The sequence below is a fragment of the Protopterus annectens genome, chromosome 3.part0 (genome assembly GCF_019279795.1).
Source record: "Protopterus annectens isolate FY-2018-M chromosome 3.part0, PAN1.0, whole genome shotgun sequence".
NCBI classification, from domain to species: domain Eukaryota; kingdom Metazoa; phylum Chordata; order Ceratodontiformes; family Protopteridae; genus Protopterus; species Protopterus annectens.
In genome coordinates this window covers 354055114-354071931 of record NC_056731.1, presented here as the reverse complement: position 1 = coordinate 354071931, position 16818 = coordinate 354055114, and positions in this window count along the sequence as shown.

The window sequence follows — 16818 nt, the reverse complement described above, 5'->3', positions numbered from 1 at the left end:
AAAAAAGCATTTGATAGTATCCCACATTCATGGATAAAAGAGTGCTTAAAATGTAGAAGATGCACCCTATACTGATTGATTACATTACAGTAACCATGAAACAGTGGCAATCCACTTTGCAGTTAAGCCATGATGAAGGACAAATTATTATTCCAGGGATACAAATTCAAAGCAGGATATTCCAGGGTGACTCTCTGTCACCACTGCTATTTTTTCTTGCCCTTAACCAATTAAGTTGTTTACTTAACAGATTAGGTCATGGCTACAATTTGGCTCCCAGAAAACAACAAAGTGTAAAGACTTCTCATCTTCTTTTTGTAGATGATTTAAAACTATATAGTTCATCAGATGAGGAACTGAAAGCACAACTGCAAGTGGTCAACACTTTTACAGATGATATAAGAATGTAATTTGGTATTGATAAATGTGCAAAAGAAACTTTTAAAGTAGGAAAGCTGCAGCACCAAGAAAACATCAGTCTGTGACAGGAATGTGATATAAAATAACTTGAGCAAGAGGGAGCATACAAATATCTGGGAATTGATGGAGGATCAACAGTAAAACATAAACAAATGTGAATAAAACTTAGTAAGAAATATGTTAGAAGACTTAAATTAATATAGAATTCAGTGTTGACATCTAAAAACATGAAAAGAAGACAAAAGTGCCATTGATTATTGAAATTGCTATACCCACTGACTACAGTATCTTACGTGCAGAGAGTCATAAAGTCATAAAATACCACGGTTTGCAGGAAGGAATGAGGGCAATGTTGAAGAAGGATACACAGATAGTTCCAATAGTAGTAGGAGCAATGGGTCTTATAAAAAAAAATTACAATCATATGTAGATATGTTGCCGACACATGTAACTCTGTACAAATTGTGAAAGGAGTCATTACTGGGCACATTGCAGGTGCTGCAAAGTGTACTTTTGGCTAAGATTAAAGATTGAAACAATGCTAAATTCATGGACTTTAATCATACTTTGACTTAGGAATGAGGTCCATTCTCCTCATGTTTTCAGAAACCCAAAAGACTTGGAGAAATTAAAAAAGGTGTATATATCTATATAGGTGTACCTAAAATGATCTAAACAACATGTGATCGACAGCAAAGTATCTAAAAATAAAAAAGATTTTAAACTGAAAAATATCTAAACTGAAAAACACTAAGCAATTTGGAAATGATTAACAGCAAAATATCTAAAAGTAAAAAGTCAAAATATCTAAGGTGAAAAAATATCTAAAGACAAAAGACTGGCAAAACTGAAATTATACTAAGAAAGAGTATATGCCCTCTCCTCATTATTCTGCAACCACTATGGGACTCTTCTGAAAATGCAACATGTTTAGTCAAATTAACCTGTTTAGAAAAATCTATTCAAAGAGCAAGAACATGAAGGTTAGTATGAGTCAGAACAGTCCCAACAAGAATAAAGTATACCTAAACAAAATGTAACTAGTTAGTTTTAGAATCATAGTTAGGGAAAGAATATTGAAACTGCATCTGAGAATAGAGTGCTGCTTGCTTTCACACTATAAAAAATAAATTAGAAATCATGAGATAATGTTAAAACATATGTCAACATGAATTGCAGTATCCTAAAAATAACATATATTAGAAAGGTAGACCTTTGCAAGAACAAAAAGAACTTTAACTTTCCTTTCAATATTAAAAAAAATGCTAAAACCCTAATTTAACTTGCATTGATCAGAAATATCTAGTGCTTTGAAAAACAGCATCAACCATATGTTGCATATTTCTCTCAAACACAAGGACTGCCACTTATCTAAGAACCTGTTTGATATAATGACCTTTAAATGCTGTAGAAATGGATCATCAGTCTATCACCATAATGTATACCATATACCTATCAGACAAATTCCCAAACATAATTTTTCACTACCTATGTTTCTCCACAATAAAAAGAAATAACAGCAATATTCTCCCATATGATTTTTAGTGAAGCAATGTTCACAATCATATGCCAACATCAGTGCCAATACTTGACTGTCTACTGATTTGAATTAAAGCTATACAATCCATGAATGATGACGAGTGTATATATATATATATATATATATATATATATATATATATATATATATATATATATATATGTGTGTGTGTGTGTGTGTGTGTGTGTGTGTGTGTGTGTGTGTGTGTGTGTGTGTGTGTGTGTGTGTGTGTGTGTGTGTGTGTGTTTCTCTGTCACTGTTATATGTACACACACACACACACACACATACTATATATATATATATATATATATATATATATATATATATATATATATATATATATATAAAATCATATACTTTGATGGCTATACTTTGTGGGATTGATTCTGGTATTACTTATTTTGATAAAGGGATATCAAGATATCAAAACTGCAGTGACTTATATTTTCTGTGAGCTGTAGGTGCACTGAAGTTGGTATATATAAATAATGGGGTGTGGGAGCCAAGTCCCAAATGGAAGGTGAATGTAGAGAGGGCTTTACCCAGTGGGGAAAAAAATCTAATTGTTTCTCTTTTTTAGTGTTTTTTGAGTTATGCTTTTCAATATAAAAACATTATGCAGTGTAACCTGTTCTATAGATAGATAGATAAATATATGTATTTGCATGCATGAGGTAGCATGCAGTATTTTACACTGATCATATAAAATTAATTTCACCTTAACTCTGTACTATATATGATGGATATAGAAAAGCCATACTTTTGTTTGTAAGTGATATTTTAAATGAATGAAGCTTTAAGTTCATAGAATTAACTCTTAAACAATTCATTACTCTATCTTCCGCATGTAAAAAATGTAACAGTATAGAACCATTTATAATGGACATCTGATCTTCCTTCTAGGAGGTATTTTCATGGACTGAGTCTTTTATTACAAATATGACAATGTGTTTCTCCCTCTGTCTCTCTCTTTTTCTGTCTCTGTAGCTCTGATGTCCATCTTGCTCTCAATCTATGTTTTCTTGTGACAGACCGATTGTCACACATCCAGTTGCTCACCTTCCTTGGAATTTTAACACAATGTCTGTTTTATATAAATTACTGTGGTTTCAGTGATAAACATCCCATCTCTGCAATGGCAACAAAGAATCTTGGTTTGGTTACCTTTTTCCTGTTCTTTCACTTTCTTCCATAAATTTGGTAGTTTTATGGATTTTCTGCCATAGTGGTATTTCTGCCTCTGATGTCTTTTTTTCAGCATTTCATTAAGCCTGTGCAGAATTTTGAAGCATCTGTAATGCAACAGAAGAAATTATTTGATTTTCAGGCTTTTGTCATTTAACAGCTAAGCTATAGTGAAACAGTCCCTGCAATGCAGCACTTATATATTTCAAAACTAGGGGATGACAGTCCTTCTAGCTTTTGCTATTGCTCTTTCTCATGAAAGTTTTGCAGATTGAATAGTTCTATTCACACGCCTTGCTCGTCAAAATCAGTTGGAGTGCATGGTATTCATTTGAAATCCTTCTCTTGCATAAATCTTTGAATTCTTGACTTTTTGTATTTCATGTCATTTTGAAGAATGACAATAGGGCAACTGCATGCATGCCATGTTTGAAGAATATATATTTTACTGCACTAATCACACTTGTACTTTTTGGGTCTGTTAGTTTGATCATTTCATAGAACTCTGAATAATTATACATACTAATAAGAAAGATGTCTCCATTAAACTGTCTTTCAGCTTTTCCCAGTTAGGTGTCGCCACCGTGGAACTCCGGTCCGCTAACGATTGGCAGTGAATTTTTACGGTGTCAAGTTGCCAGCCTGGCACCCAACCTTCAAAGAAGGCACACCCACACATGCTCGCACCTACCTGCATGTCTTTAAATTCATTCGACCATGGTGAGGACACGCAGAGTCCGCACAGAAGGTGCTCCAGCCAAGAATCGAACCAGAGAACCTCTTCCTGTGAGGAAACAATATTAACCGCCGTAAGATGTCGCCATTAAACAAGAACAAATCAGTGTTCACCCAGATTCATGAACAATCTGGCACTAGATATAATAGCAGGTCTTACCTTGGGTTGTTTTTAATGTTATGAATTGCTGTAGCTTTTCTATCTGAGTTGAAATTCTTGACCAGTACATTGTACCTTTTGCAGTTCTTGGGGTTTTTTGCTTTTGTGTTTTTTTTTTTGCATTTTACAGTGCCTCAAAGTAATTTATCTACCCTCTTAGCATACCTCTCAACTGTACAGATTTTCACAGAATGTCCAGATTTTACCTCATATTGTTGGTCTGTTTCTCATAAAATTGTGTTTTTCTGGCAGATCATTGGCAAATCATTGAGGATTGAAGTCAGAAAATAATGAAATAAATTTGAGTTTCAGACTTCATATCCTGACAAAAATTCATATTAATGCAAAAATCTATCATTCTTTAAACTTTCTAAGAGCAATGCTAAAAAGTGTCCCTGTTTTTGGGCCGTTGCCCTCCCCCTCATTGTTTAAGGCTTTGGGCACATTTCTTGCTCTAAGAGGTTGAGAGATATGCCTCTATGGCATTTGTTTTCCTACTTGATTGGGGACTGTTATTTTGACAGCTTTGAAAGGAAGAGAAGAGCGTATGTCTGTCCATACTGATGATTTTTGGAGGCAAGTCTTTCATTGTAACATCATTCAGTAATTGGATTTCTAAGCAGAAGTTTTGGCACATCCAAAATCCTTTTACTTTTTCTTCTGTTATTGGCAGCTTTGGTATTATGCAAAGTATCTCTGGTCATTATTCTACCATTTCTTAATTTTTCTCCGGTAAGTGTGTTCTATAAAAGGAATCAGCTCTATGTAGTTATGGTAATACCGTGAACTGTTATGCCTGTAAGACAGAAGCATTTGCTGTTATACATTTTATTTCATTAAATATGTAATGATCATTTGAGCACTTTATTTTATATGTTGTTCTTTGCCTGGTCTGTATTTAGTTTCCGAACCATAATTGCATAGATTAAGTTACATCAGGAATCTAGGATGTGCCTTGCACAAGCATTTTCTCAATTTTCTGAATATGTACTGTAAACTTTTGGCATATGTTTCCACTGGAACCTCTTCATTATAGACCTATTAATGTAATTTCTCACATCTGTATATTAAGAGTTCCTTTTCTGTTTGAACTTATATATTTAATGCAAATGTAAATGCTTTTGATTGGTGAGAAACTAATCTATGTTTTGTAGGAGCATAGCTCTTGTGCTGTTTTTGTTGCATCTACATGTGGTAAAAGTGGCTTTTGCATGTCATTGTAATTTAATGTTGGGTTATCTGTAACTAATTTTCTTAAGCAGTTCAAAACTCTCCCAGATTACTAGAAAGGTTCACCCAGACTCTGCTACACTTTGCTGTGAGGGAAAGGTTAGTTTGCTTTTTATTGTTGTATTTTGTATTACTTTATTGCCTTTTTCTATTTTGAATACAGTTATTTGTTTTCTTTACCTTGTGTTTTACTTGTATTCTGCTTTTAACTGCATTTTAAAACTTGAAAAGAGACCACAGCTCTGTCTCGTGAGTCAGGCAGAAATTTTTCTCTCCACCCGTCCACACAGTTACTGTTGTGTTCTTAAACACCACTGCCTTTCTAGTTGCCTGCCCCTTATGTTAATTTGACCATATATCTTATTTCCTCTCTGCTTTTACTAGCTTGTGTGAGTAAGCACAACATTATCATTTTGTGAACTCACTCCCCTCCAACTATTTAAATTTATTGACCATCCTACTGTATTCCATAGTACCAGAATATAAAAGTAACCACCCCCTTTCATTCTATCTAGCTGTTTAAAAATAGTGACTCTCCACTAAAACTTAACTTTTTAGACAGGTAAAACTTAAGTTACCTACTTTCACATCTAACTCCTCTAGTGTGCGCTGCAGTGTTTAGGATAAACCATTTTTTCATTTTACCTTTAAGCATCCCTGTGACTAGGACTTGCTCTAAAACCTGTGGAAAGCACTAGGAAGCCTTAAACTGATACAAGCACTCAACTTTCCTTGTTAATAAGGAGAAATTAATCGTAGGCACTAAACAGCCTATACTTGCAAAGTACCTTGCTAAGGTAAGGGAAAACAGCTCTTGTACTTTACAAAAAAAAAGCACCAAAACAGGCATGTCCAAGGGTCAGCATCCGGTGATTTTTCCTGTCCAGCTGGTGAATCTGGGCATACTGAGGCAATGCAGTGATTACCTCATGTACACAGACAGCCCTCTCCTCCTACCACCCAACACTATAACCTGTGAGAGATGCACTTACATAGCCAAACTGGAAGCAAAGCTGTCTCCACCCAAGATTGTGCTAGACAGTCAAGAGGAGAAGGTTAACACCCGCACTACAAATCAAGCAACACATAGCCCTTCTAAACCCACACCACCAACACCCTCACACAGCAGCACTAAACCCTCATTTGCAGAGGCCATTAACAGAAACCTGCCCAAGCAACAAGGATCTCCAAAGCTGAAATGCAAACAAACACCAATCACAACCAAAGTGTCACATAGCTCACAATTCCAGTGTGCCACCCAACAACAGCCCCTAAGGCAAGACAATGTACCCATCACTTTAGTCATAGGTGACTCTATAGTCAGGCACACTGATGTCCCACTCACCAGGCTGAACAAGGAAAAAATGACAGTCAGCTGCGTGTCGGGTGCCAGGATCCGCCACATAACGCATGCACTCAAGTCACTACATAACAAGTACAAATATGACTCTGTCATTGTCCATGTTGGAGTGAATGACTTGAGACGTACCTCCCTGGACTACATGAAAAGAGACATGGAACAGCTCTCAGATCATGTGGCCCAGGCAGGTATGACTCTAGCCCTGACTTAGTATCCTGCCTTTGCCCAGAATGATACCACAGTATAAGGACAAAATGATTGACTTCAACAATTGGCTAAGCTTCTGCTGTCATTCAAAGAGAGTCCAGTATCTGTCTGCCTGGGAAGACATGATCGACAGACCATGATGCTTTGCCAGAGATGGTCTTCACCTGTCGCCCCTGGGATTCAGGTTAATGGTTAAGGCTCCTGCCACTCCTATAGTGCCTTTTTTAGGCAAAGTTCAAAGGACAAAACCACCACCATAACAGGTACAAGCATGCAAAATCTGAAGGTAATGCTACTCAGTGCTAGAAGTCTAAACCTCAGAATGCACTCTCTCGAGGCACTCCTAAAAATGGAGAACATCGATATCTGTGCAGTAACTGAGACCTGGCTCAAGGATCCAGAGAGCACCCCTGCAATACCAGGCTACAACTCTTACCACACTTTTCAGACACCAAACCAGGACCTAAACACTAAAGGTGCAGGAGTGTCCATATTCACCAAGGATATTCACACCACAAGAATAGTTGCCCAACACAAGGTGTCTGAAATTCTCCAGGTGCAACTAACACTAGGTAGGACTCCAATCCAAATTGTAGCTTGCTACAGATCCCCCATCATGCCCCAAGATTCTCACTACACCTTTCTAAACATACTGGAAAATATTAAGATACAACCAAATACCCTAATACTGGGTGATTTCAACTACCTTGCCATTAACTGGGAAAACTACTCATGTACCAACACCTTTGTCTAACGGTTCTTGGAATTCATAAATTCCAATGCCCTGGATCAACTAATCCATAGCCCCACCAGGGGCTCCAATATTCTAGACCTGGTCATTACCAACATGGGAAATTGATGCTCCACACCTATGGTCACCCCCTTGTTGATTAGGTCTGACCATAAGCTAATCACCATTGACATCCACATCCTTGCCCCACCCCTAGTAAGGAAACCTCCGTAAAAAAAATTCTCCAAAGCCAACTTCATGCTACTCAAGTCAGAAGTGACAAACTTCATGACACCCATGCAGACGGGAACTGAAAGTTCGACTGCTGAATCCTACACTAAGGCACTGTACAAGCGCATCCACTCATACATGAATCATGCCATCCCAAACAGAACCAAAAAAAGGAAGTCAATCTGGTGGTCCCCTGCCATAAACAAACTTTACAACAAAAGGAAGAAACTGTTGCAGAAAAGAGGAAAATACCAGGATGCAAAAAACTCCCTTACCAGCATCAGTAAGAAGCTAAGATCCCTCATAAAATCCTCCAAAGCTAGTTACAAAAATAAAATTGCTAAAGATTCCAAAGACAACTACAAGGCATTCTGTAGCTATGTCAAGAATCTAAATGGCAATGCTCAGATCTGCTCTGAGCTACAACAGAATGGCATTAAATATACTGATCCCAAGGATATTGCCAATATCCTGGCAGATCGATACAGTGCCAGCTTCACCCCCCTCTCACCCCCTAAAGACCCATGTCAATACCAAAAGATTGCCAAATTCTGGTAATAACGGACACACAGGTAAAAAGCGCACTCTCCAAAGCTAGGAATACAGCATCCATGGGATAAGATGACATCCTGGGCTGTGTACTACATGAACTACAAAATGAACTGGCACCTCACCTAATTGTAATGTTTAATCATAGCCTCACCTCAGGCTTCATGCCCATTGAATGGCACACAGCTACAGTTATCCCACTCCACAAGGGGGGATCCACCTTGGATCTTGGGAACTACCACCCCAACAGTCTGACAAGCCTGATCTGCAAGGCCATGGAACGTATTATCATGGAACTTATAAACAAAGACATTGGCAACCTTCAAACACTGGACCCCACCCAGTTTGGGTTCATGAAGGGCTGATCTTGTCTCCTGAACCTGATTGACTTCTTTGAATCAGTCTACAGAGCTCTGGACGAGGGTAAGGTGGTCCACACAGCCTACCTGGACCTTGCCAAGGCCTTCACCACCATTCCCCACTCTGGAATCATAGATAAACTTACTAAGCTGGGCATTAATCCCTATGTCACTTAATGGGTTGCTAACTGGCTTACTGACAGAACTCACACTGTAAAAGTCACCGACTCCAAATCCAGCTCCAGACAAGTGACAAGTGGAGTACCTCAGGGTTCAGTCCTGGGACCGCTCTTATTTGGCATCTACTTCTCTGAAGTACAGGCCAGCACTAAGGGACTCTGGCTAACAAAAGTTCACAGATGACTGCAAACTGGGAGCCATTATTGAATCCCCAAATTATGTGGATATTCTACAAAAGGGCCTTACAGAAACAGATACTTGTTGCCAGAGCCATGGGCTCAAGCTCAATGCCAAGAAATGTATAGTTATCCCCTTTGGGAAAAAAACATTTACCCATGAATTACCACATAGGTGACAGTACACTAAACACCAAAAGTGTGATAAGACACTTAGGGACACATGTGGACAGTGGCCTCACCTTCGATAACCACATTGCCACAACAGTCAGAAAGTCCTTCTATGTGGCACACCTCAACACTAAGTGCTTTTCATCCAGAAAAAAAGGAGGTCATTGTCCCACTGTACTTATCCCTCATTAGACCCATTATATAATACAATGCCCCATTTGGTATGTACCTCTCAAGACATCTGCAACAACAGGAAAGCCTGCAGAAATACCTCACTAAAAGTATCACAGGCCTGAAGCAGATGCCCTATGCTGACCATCTAAAAAAACTCCAGCTATACTCTGTCACATATCGTCTACTCAGAGGCAATCTCTGCTTAACATACAAGGCCATGTCAAACCCAGAGCTGTTGGACATGCTACACTTAAAGAAATCCCAATCCCTCTGAGCCACATGCTTCAGGGATCTAAACCTTGTCATCACAATGAAAAAAAACATGCTGGAGGGATAGGTTCCTGACCCAGAGACTCCCCAGACTCTGGAATAGACTGCCCATACATGTCAAGCAGAGTGCCTCTTTGGTCCTCTTCAAAAGGAACCTTGACGATTAGATGGGAGATAGGAAATTTAGCCCAGGGATCACATCAGTCTCCCTTCTAGACAGGGGTCCAAGGAAGTAAATAGTGTGGGAAGAAATATCCAGGGAATTGTTATGGCTAGACTTGTATAGGCCCTAGTGCCGATAGCCTAGTACCAACCTATGAACAGCTTTCTTGTTGGACTAGGTTTCCAGGCACATTACATATATAAACATTGCAAAATACTGCATCATTCTTCAAAGTCTATATAATATCTGCTTGTATTTTAGCTTTGCAATTTTTCAACTGCTCTAAACTTTTCTGCACCATGTTTTAGTACTTTTGAGAATAATATATAACCCGTGTATTTCATACATGCATTCATGTTTACTTTGATATTATTTAGGTTTCATTTATACAGACAATCTGTTTAGCAGCTGTAATAATTGTTTGTCATGCTATTCTTGTTTCTGATCCTGTACTTATGGATCACAACTTGTTTACAACAACTCCTAGGACAGCAGTTACTAGTGCAGTAGTTCCTTGGAACTACTCTGTTGGTAAAAAATATTAAATAGAGGTGTATTGAATGATCACCTGCCTTATGGTATATTACATTTATTCAACCAGAAACTTTATCTCCATCATCTACTTTTTTTTTACGGAAACAATGTTTTGTATGTATTAAAGTAGAAAAAACTTGACATTTTGTGATCTTGAGACCCCTTCTTCAAGTTTAGGGAAAAGGTAATGTTCTTTGAATCACTCTTTTAGATGTTATAGATCCATACAAATGGAAACTGTTTTTATACCCAGCTGTGACCATACCATTCACCTATTCTGCTGGCTCTAATTGCTTTTTAAAAACACATATGCTTTCCATTCACTCTAATTCCTGTTCAAGTTTACTTCAGAGAGTTGTTGGCACTGCATCACAATTTACATTTATAAGATCTCCTGGCAAATGCCCTAAGCCTGTGAATACACGAGAAAAGTTATGCAGATCATTATTCCTAAAGTCTTGTACAATATCTGACAGGTCACTGTGACTGATTCTGTATACACATAGTCTTAACTTTCCCACTGTGAGTTTATTTGACCATTTGTAGTTTTTCACAAACCAAAGTATTATAATTATCATATTTAAACAATGTGATTACAAAATAAATAAATAAATAAATAAATAAATAAATAAATAAATAAAGCTTTTTGCGCATTTTTATACTCACATGGCAGCAATTTCTGACTGAGGGGCTTCAGCTGAGCAGACTATTCTATCACTGTGCTTAGAGCTATCTGTTCTTACTCATGCAGACCCAAAACTTTAAAGGTATCATCAGTCAAAATATTACACTCTGTACCTTTACTCAGTTTAAAATCACTTCTTTTGTAGTTTGAATTGCATTCTTGCACTAATCCTTTGGGCATCTCTCAAGTGTTTTTCAGGGGTTAGTATATTATTTTGTTTCATTTCCATAATATCAATGATAGCTATTTGTTGATAGAATTAATTTTTTGTATTTTTGTTTCAGTACCCTGAACATTGCTTTGAAAATACTTGTTTTTTACATGTACATATCTTTAAAATGCCCTTTTCAAAGGCAGTTGTGCTGAACTTAAATACAGGATAAGGGCTTATTTCACTCCTATCTCTACGTCTACTGCAATGGATATGAATTTAAAATGCACACAGTTTTTTTCTGTACTTATTTGACTCACATTTTATCCTACAATCATTCATTTCCCAATTATTTTAACTGTATATTAGTACTTTCACATTCTTTGCACACATTCACAACTTTTGATAAGCTTGTTCCTTTAAAAGATTGCACCTCAGTTCATAATTTTTAATTCAGCAAACTGCTCTGCTTCTTATTAATGAATCATGCAATTTACTGTACTCAAATATATAAAACTAATAACTCAGCCGGTGACTCAATCTTCGTAAATTCTGTAGGTAGATCGTGGAACTCTCTACCAGCTGATATTACCTTACTCTCTTCACTTGGGAAATAAATTCTCCTCACCACTACTAAGGACACAGAGAGTAGATAAATGAACAAAGAAAAAAGACCTTAGGTGTCGTCCACAGCTTCAGTCTTCAGACTGTTAAGACACAATTTATTAATCTCTTAAAAAGTGAAGCTGACAGGATGTAAATTTCACTAGAATGTGATGAACTGAAAAAAGTTAAGTATCCAAGCAGTTGTCATCCACAGCTTCAAACTTCAGGCTGTTAAAACTCAATTTATTGAAAACTTAAAAAGTGAAGCTGACAAAATGCAAGCTTCACTGAAATGCTGAAATAATTAGCCTAGTAATTAACATCCACAATTTCAGGCTTCAAGTTGTTAAAGCACAGTTAATAGATGCTTTGTAAGCAAAGCTGACAAAAATATATACTTCACTGGAGTGCAAAAAGCTGATGAAATTGTCCAAACGATAAGCGCTTTCGGCAGATGCCTTCTTCAGATCGTATAAAAGTGTGGTTATCTCTTCCTGTTTATAAAGGAAACACAATCAAGAGCTGGTAGCTAATTGTCTTTGGGGTTTTTAAAGGCACAGGACAAAAATAAATGTTCAAAGTGGAGATTTGTCTCCTATAATGTAGTTCAATGTTAAAAATGCTAGAATCATGTATTAATGTTTGGTAGGTTTCTTCTAGATTTTAGAACAGGTCTGAGAGGTACTATTGTATTAAGACCTGGGGGTCGATTGGCTCTAAAATTGTTGATCCAAAAAATTGCTCTCAATTCTGTCCTGTTATGGACATCTCCTTCCCTGATGTTTTGGGTGACCACTTCCACTGCTTTAAACAAGAAATTATGCGTAGGATGGACCAATACATGTGCTGCTAAGGCATTATGTGGAACTTTCTGATCAATGTCTCTGACATGTCGTAGAATACAATCCTTTAATCGTTGGTCAGTTTTACCAAGATAAGTCATGTTGTCATCCAACATCAGTAAAACTTTATTACGATATCAGTCTGCATCCATCACTACTATGCAGCCACCTTTATCTGCTGGTTTGATCACCAAGTATCTGGACATAACTTTCATTTCGATGTTTATGCTGATTGTACTACTAGCCATATTATCTATTTGGCTACCTGTCGCAAGTGCCAAGCTTTTTATCTTGGTAAAACTGACCAACGATTAAAGGATCGTATTCTATGACATATCAGAGACATTGATCAGAAAGTTCCACATAATGCCTTAGCAGCACACGTATTGGTCCATCCTATGCATAATTTCTTGTTTAAAGCAGTGGAAGTGGTCACCCAAAATATCAGGGAAGGAGATGTCCATAACAGGACAGAATTGAGAGAGATCTTTTGGATCAACAATTTTAGAGCCAATCGACCCCCAGGTCTTAATACAATAGTACCTCTCAGACCTGTTCTAAAATCTAGAAGAAACCTACCAAACATTAATACATGATTCTAGCATTTTTAACATTGAACTACATTATAGGAGACAAATCTCCACTTTGAACATTTATTTTTGTCCTGTGCCTTTAAAAACACCAAAGACAATTAGCTACCAGCTCTTGATTGTGTTTCCTTTATAAACAGGAAGAGATAACCACACTTTTATACGATCTGAAGAAGGCATCTGCGAAAGCTTATCGTTTGGACAATTTCATCAGCTTTTTACACTCCAGTAAAGTATATGTTTTTGTCAGCTTTGCTTACAAAACATCTATTAACTGTGCTTTAACTACTTGAAGCCTGAAGTTGTGGATGTTAATTACTAGGCTAATTATTTCAGCATTTCAGTGAAGCTTGCATTTTGTCAGCTTCACTTTTTAAGTTTTCAATAAATTGAGTTTTAACAGCCTGAAGTTTGAAGCTGTGGATGACAACTGCTTGGATACTTAACTTTTTTCATTTCATCACATTCTAGTGAAGTTTATATCCTGTCAGCTTCACTTTTTAAGCAATTAATAAATTGTGTCTTAACAGTCTGAAGCCTGAAGCTGTGGACAACACCTAAGGTCTTTTTCTTTACTCTCTTCACTTGGTCAGTTCAAAACTAGGCTCAAACACCACCTGGGAACAAACTGGCTATGTCACTGTATCAAGCCTGGTTAACCTGTCTCTGGAATGTGTAAATCTGCTAGGTAGCCTAATATGTAATTTTATCCGATTCTCTCACTGAATAACACTACCTGACTATTTGTTATAATGTTTGCTCTTCTAATCACTAAAAATATTCTATATGTAATTTGTATTGCCTGCCCATCTAATCTCTGTAAATAACATATTTGCATTTGCTATTTGTAATATGTGACATGTTATGATGATTTGTTATTCCATGGAGCTTTTCTCCCTGGGCCTCCGCTGAAAATGGACATGCATCCAGTCAGACTATCCCGGTCAACAAATGTAAAATAAATAAAAATAAAATAAATAAATGTTCTGGCTTTATTCCTCAGGTCCATGACATATACATCCATAGTTTCTGTAGGACCTTGTGCTTTTGTTAGGAACATAGTGCAAATAATTGATAAGTTCTTTATTGGCTCACAATATTTATTAAAATTCTGTCTCAGTTCTGCTATCATATTGTTCCTTTCTTCAAGGAAATTAAAAAGGTTAAAGTAAGCTTATCTTCCAGCAACATGCAGAAACGTAACCTATTGTACTTTTTGTTGTTCATCTGGTCAGGATAAAACAGACATTTGTGGGTTCTGTTCAAGCAGCTTTATTACATATAAACACATCGGAAATGAGGCTTTGTAACTTAAGAAGCTTACAAACAGACTGACTACTGTGCTCATACATGTTAACACTCTGGCTGTTCTCTCAAAGTGGCACTGCTCCTGCACGTGCTTAGTATTTATATGCATGTGCTGCATCTGGAAATGCTTCTTAAAGGTACATACACATGCTCTGGTCTACATCCGCCCTCTTTGAGAAATAACCTTATATGAAATGACAGTATTCAATGACATGCAATTTACAGAAATGATCTTCTGAGATGCAGTTATACAAAACGAATTATTTGACATGCAATTATACAAAATTAGATACTTATAAAACAATTAAGTCCAAGTTGCTGTGTATTTTACACTAGGTCTTGAAATATGATCTGACTGTGTAATGTAAAAGTCAGAAATGGATCTAGCAATGGGGACTGTCTTCAAGGAATGTTCAAGATTGGAGACATCTGGGACATCATTAGAAATGGGAATGGATACTGTGGCATGTTCTTTGGTATGAACAGTGGCAGGGTTGCTTTGAGATCTAGAGTCTGTATCACAGGTATGATGCTGCAATATAATTTCTGATACAAGAAAAAGATACCTGCAGTTTCTCCTGTACTCTATACCCTCATATTCCACTAAGTAGGATGTCGGCTCAGTACATATACGTCTCACTTGACAAATTTGATCAAACCCTTTCGTCATTTGTATCTTCACCATCTCTCCTTCTTTAATGGACGAAGAAATCTGCTCGTTTTGTCATAGCTGGACTTCTGAGAACACTTTTTAAAAAGTTGGGCTTTGATTGCTTTATTGTTTTTAACATTATGCACCAACAAACTAGAACTGATAGACAAGGCTGTTCTGGTTTGCCTAGATAAACTTCTCTGAGCAGGCGAACCTAGTAGATTGTTACAGGGTATATTTCTGAGATTAAGTAAATTTAAGAAGATATCGGTATTGTCATGCTTTGACCTTTCATGTAATTGCTTTGCACTCTGTATTGCATGTTCAGCAAGGCCATTTGACTGAGGATATTTAGGGCTGCTAGTAACATGGATAAAGACCCACTCTTTAGCAAATCTCTGAAACAATTGACTGGTAAACTGAGAACCATTGTCAGAAATAACTTTGTGTAGACTACCATGGACTGAGAAATGGTGTTTCATCTTAGTAAATACACCACTGGATGTTAGGTTAGGTAGCGAATTGATCTCAAACCAGTTCAAATAAGAGTCTGCCAACACTAAGTAATGTTAACTGTTCCACTCAAATATGTCAGTTGCTACTGTTGACCAAGGTAGTTCAGGAATCTGGCTTATCTGACATGGCTCTTTTTGCAAATGCAGCATAGTACTGTTGCACACTGATCAAGAAGAAAGCATGTTATCAATACCTATTGCTAGAGAAAACCAAAATACTAGTCCTCTTGCCCTTCTTTTGGTAGAATTGGAACCTGGGTGGTCACAATGCAACATATGAATGTATTCACGTTGTAAGGAAGTAGGAACAATAACTTTGTGACCTTTGAAAATGATACCATCTTCCATCAGCATCTCATCTTTATATGGAAAGTAAGGTTGCACTTCTGGTGGTACACAGGATTGCTTTGATGGCCAGCCTACATTGATGAAGTGGTTGACCCTCTACAAAACTGAATCAGTCTTTGTATGATCTGTAAGCTCATCAAGTCTCAGGGCAGGAAAAATGATGCACTTCCATGACATCAAAGTCAAAATTCTATGCAACAAGCTGTTCCTTGGTATTTCTGGGCAATCTGGATAAGGTATCAGCCAGATAAAGAAGTTTACCTTTTGTATAGACCATTTTGAAATTATACCTTTGCAATTTGAGCATCATTCTTTGTAGTCTTGCTAGAGCAGAATACATTGACTTCTTTAAAATAGTAACTAGAGGTTGATAGTCAGTTTCTATCTGGATTGTTTGCCATAAATATAATCTTGGAAGTTTGAACATGCGAACACAATTGCCAAAAGTGCCTTCTCAGTTTGAGCATACTGCATCTCAGTTTGGGTAAGAGTTCTAGATGCATAGGCAACAGGTCTGCCTTCTTTGAAGAATAACTGCACCAAGACTGAACTTTGAAGCATTACATGAAAAAACTACTAGTTTGTGGACATCATAATATCCTACTGTAGGTGGATTAGCCATTTGCTGTTTTAGGTTATCAAATGCTCTTTGGTGTTGTTCTAACCATGACCATTCAACATTTTTACATGTCAGCTCTCTTAAAGGTGTTGATAAGTCACTAAAGTCAGGGATAAACTTGCCCA